The sequence below is a fragment of the Sorex fumeus genome, unplaced genomic scaffold (assembly GCF_029834395.1).
Source record: "Sorex fumeus unplaced genomic scaffold, SorFum_2.1 ptg000037l, whole genome shotgun sequence".
In the NCBI taxonomy this organism is placed as follows: Eukaryota; Metazoa; Chordata; class Mammalia; order Eulipotyphla; family Soricidae; genus Sorex; species Sorex fumeus.
The window spans coordinates 58,996,992-59,001,931 of NW_026606094.1; the positions used below are offsets into that span (position 1 = coordinate 58,996,992).

The window sequence follows — 4,940 nt, forward strand, 5'->3', positions numbered from 1 at the left end:
TTGCTTTCCATTGTTTTTTTTTAGTTCCCAAAGCATCCTAAGTTGCTCCCCTCTGAATTCCTTGTCAGAGAGGTTGTCTAACACTACAGTACTGTTGGTGTCATCTGGGCTAGACTCTTCAATAAGAAAGTTTGGTGGGCTTTTGCGTTGCTTTACCATTGTGAGAAGTGTGGTTTAGTCCTTCACGTTCACTGTTACTATTCTGCTTGATATGCAGTTTGATTTAAGATAGGCTTATGAGTTATTGGCTACTGTGTTTCTAGTGACTGAGCTAAACTAGAGAAGTTTCCATCTAAGAAGGTAGCTTATGGTTCCTATGGCATATGTAGTGGGAAAATATCTTGCGGCCGTGTGAGCGTCCGCCGCTCCAGAAAAAGTCCCTGGCACTGAGCGAGGAGTTGGGAACGTCTATGGTTGGAATAGGAGCCGTTCAGCTTGGTTGCCCAGAGCTGGGCCTCCGTGCCCATCCCGCGCAGATCAGGGGAGAAAACCGGCTTTTCAGGACATGGATCTAGCTGTGCATGCGCAGAGAGGGTCTCAGGTCCTTGGGGGCGGGCTGTCCCTGGTTGGAATAGGAGCCGTTCAGCTTGGTTGCCCAGAGCTGGGCCTCCGTGCCCGTCCCGCGCAGATCAGGGCAGAAAACCGGCTTTCCAGGACATAGAGCTAGCTGTGCATGCGCAGAGAGAGTCCCAGGCCCTTGGGGGCGGGCTGTACCTGGTTGGAATAGGAGCCATTCATCTTGGTTGCCCAGAGCTGGGCCTCCGTGCCCGTCCCACGCAGATCAGGGAAGAAAACCAGCTTTCCAGGACATGGAGCTAGCTGTGCATGCGCTGAGAGGGTCCCAGGCCCTTGGGGGCGGACTGTACCTGGTTGGAATAGTAGCCGTTCAGCTTGGTTGCCCAGAGCTGGGCCTCCGTCGCAAGTTTGGTTTTGTATCAGAGTTTTTAGAAAGTATAGTTACATATTCTTTTGTGCTTGCCCCATAAAACCTCTGATCAAATCTACATGGATTTCATTAATTTCTTAACATTGAGAAAGAGAGTTTCAAATACAGACTATAAACATCTTTCATTAACAAACTTTTTTTAGTTTGGATTTGTGTATGTCTGCATAAGTAAGCATGATAAAAATGATCCCCAACTGGTATACTTATTCTGAGGTGCTCTCCCGAGTGAAGAAATTCAACTGTTTGTGTAGAAAAAGGAAATGAGAGCTTTATTTATTTATTTATTTATTTATTTAGAAGAGGACAGCGATATTCATTTCAATCCATAATCGGCTGAATTTTCTTCCTTTACCTCTTGTCTGAGGATGCAACTTGATTTTCATTAATCCAGAGCAGCGGAGCCCAAGATGATCTCGATCAGCTCCTTGGTGATGATGGTCTGGCGGGTGCGGTTGAATGTCAGAGTGATCTTGTCCATCATCTCTGAGGCATTCTTGATAGCGTTGTCCATGGCCATCATCCTGGCACTCTGCTCGCTCGTGGTTGACTCCTTCAGGGAGTAGTAGATGATGCTGGCCAGATTACATTTCTAGTAGATCTGCAGAACATCAGCATCAATTGTCGTCATAGATACTCATGTTCTCAGCATTTGCAATGGTACCAAATGAAAAGATAGGCTTTTCTTCTGTTTTCTAGGAAATAACAGACCTGAATCAATTAAAGATGATAGACCCTTCATCAAATTCATATCCAGAATTCAGTAACTCAAGGGCGATGACCAATGCATCTCCGAAGGTTGGAGGCTTTCTCCCCACTTGCTTGAAGGTCACTAGAAACTGAACAGAGTGAGTCCTGTCAAGTATGCCCCTGATTTTGTCACTGATGCCAACAATCATAACTTCTTTCCCAGCTGCCGTGAGGTTGGCTATCTTGTTCTTCATCTCCTTAGCCACCGAAGAGTGAATAGCCCCACAGAATTCTCGGTCCAAGGACACACCAATGAGAAGGTGCTTCTTCTTGTTCTCAGGGGCTTTGATGTCAGCTTTTTCATAGAGAGCCAAAGACCCTGTCCCATACACACGCACTGGCTTCATTTCCCTCTCAGCTCGGACGTATTTGGCAGTGCCACCATTTTCATGGACTTGGTGATTTTCTGAAGGTTTTTGATGTACTTCAGTCGCCTGTTAATCTCTTTCAAAGTTGCTGTATTTTGAATTTGGATCCACTGCGGCTGCACCGCCCAGGCCGAGAGCCCTGCTATACCAGCCTGGGAGAACATGATGGAGGAGTGGTCCTGCTGAAGGTCGGACCAAGAGCTTTATTTTTAATTTGATTTTACATATTGCAAGGCATTTATATAGTTTTGAATATAGAATTTTCCATTTCAGAGTGTCAAGGATTACTACTTGCCTAAAAGAATTATGGTTAATTTGAAAATAAAAGTTTATGTACCACATGTCTTTTATTCCTTTAACCTGTGCTCTTTTATATTGACTCATGAAAATTTTCAATAGTTCAAGTTCAGCATCTCCTAAATATCAGTTACTAGTTCTTCAATGAGTTCCTAAACTTGTCATTTAGCTACATAAAGATCACAGATGGAATGTAAGAAAACTTCAAATTTCTCAATGCTGATAGATCTTTTTTAGAAGAGCATGATGATATAGATTGTGAGCTATATTTAAAATTCATTTTTGTATTGATGCCAATATGATCTAAACAAAGATTATAATTCAAATTAGAGTGTCCTTTTATTCTCTAACAAAATGATCATAATACAAATACTCAAAACACTACTAATATCTCACAACTACAACAGTTTTATATGTGAATTTGCCTGGGTGAGGGTTGCTTGGATAACTGGAAAAACATTTTTTTTCAGGGTGTGACTGTGAGGATGTTTCTGAAAATGGTTAGAATTTGAATTGGTAGAATGATTAAAAAGCATTCATTCTCACCAATTGCAATTTCTTGAGAGCCTGAATAAGACAAAGGTTGAAGAGTGGTGAATTTGATTTTTATTTTCTTATTTCATGGATGAGGGTAGGTGCGACAGATTCTGTGGTGTTCAGGAATCACTCCTAGCAGGACTTGAGAGACCAAATGTGGTACCAGAGAATGAACTCAGGTCAGCCATATGAAAGGTAAGTGCCCTACCTGATGTATTATCTCTTCACCCCTGTGAATTCAATTTTTAAACTTGAGTTAGAATATATATCTTTTTCTTTATCTCAGCCATGAGTAATTTTGGTTCTAGGAACTTTGGCCCTGCACTGAGACTTTTATCATTGGCTATCCAGGTTTTCAGGCCTTTTTTCCAGTGTATATTGGAATCACATGACTGGTTGTCCTGGACATCCCATGATTTGACAGCAGATCATGGAAAAAAAGGACAGTGCACAGGTGGTAAAACTTAAAAATCACATAGTAATTAATTTATGTGGGTGTCCCAGGTGGGCCCAGTTTGGTCACGTAAAATCTTGGAAGCAAAGCGCTTTCCACAGCAGCAGAGAATTGGAAGTCTTTACCTTCCACCTCTGACTCTGAGGATAGAAAATGGTAGCCATGAGTAAAGGACTGTAGGTAGCCTCTAGCAGCTGGGGATGTCAGCTGAATGGATTCTGTCATAAAGCCACTAGAAGAAGCTCGAATTGCCAACACCTAGAGAGAAGCCTGGCAACAAGTTTGGGTGCTGGCCAGGGAAACTTCTAGTGGACTTCTGATACTTCAAAACATTAAGATGATCATTCACATGGTTTTAATCTGCCATGTTTACGGTGATTTGTTTCAATAGCAATATAATATGTGTATGCCAACCGTACTCCAAGTAAAACATAAAGAAGTTCATGATACTCATTGACAAAACTCTCTTCAGTAACAACCTCTGGACCCATAAAAAGAGAAAATTATACCCCTTAATTGTCTTTCAATTTGAGAGCCAGCTACTTAGCTTTTTACTTCTGATCTGGATTTTTATTGACACGGTTTTGCACTGACAAGGGACCTCCCAAGGTGAGATGTGCTATAGTGTACCATTAAAAACATAGGACTACTCTTGGCCAATCACAGGGTCAAAGTCAAACATCTTAGAAGGAAAACACTGCTCCAATTTCCATTCTAATCATCAGCCATTTTTTGTTTGGTTTGGTTTGATTTTACTTTTGGAGGCCACATATTAGCATTCTCAGAGATTAACCCTGTACCAGGAATTGAACCCAAGTTAGCTACATGCAAGGCAAGCATCTGATCAACCATACTAACTCTCCTTTCCTGCATCTACCAGCTTGGAATTACTGACATTAGTGAAATGTATCCAAGGCCTTCTTGAGACTTTAGGGTAAAGAGTTTCTACTGGGACATACATGACAAATATATTCTAGTCTTTCTCAGTAGAGAATTAGAAAAGGGACTGTTTAGCTTCCTTCATGGAGCCAAAGGGAGAATTTTTAAGAACTGTCTTTGTGGACAGGTGTGAGGTAACTGTGAAGATCAACAGTCAAGACCATTCATATTTGGTGAAGTGATTTAATGGTTTTCTCATTATGGCATTGGTGTTAAGAGATTTTTGGATAGAAAGTCATCTCATTACAAATCAAGGAGAGTACATGTACATAATAATTGTTTCAGTATAGCTGATATTCCCCAGCTGTTGCCTAGCTGCACTCCTGCTTATCAGTCTTCATTGTAAAGTTTCTCTTTCTCCCTCTTTCCATAGCACATTCTCTGGAAGACAATCACTGACCATAACCTATACGTTAGGAGTGGGAATGTCCTATCTCCTTGCAAATGAAGTATCTACATAAGTTATTTGGCATTACTCTGCACAAATTCTTCTTGTCTCTATTTTGGGATAATTTAAGGCAGTATACACGCATGGTATTTATGCTTCAGTTTATAGCCTAAATTGCACTTTATTTTGTTGCTAAAATTATTCTAACTTTGGCCATTGGGAGTTTGCTTCTATGTTCCTTTGACGTACTCACATTATTGTTTT

General features: G+C 41.2%; 1 pseudogene; it reads right to left on the minus strand.

Annotated features, from left to right (window-relative positions):
- Window positions 1–1,285: 1,285 nt before the first annotated feature.
- LOC130027725 (ATP synthase subunit gamma, mitochondrial-like) lies at window positions 1,286–2,225 on the minus strand (annotated as a pseudogene).
- Between the last annotated feature and the right edge of the window lie 2,715 nt (window positions 2,226–4,940).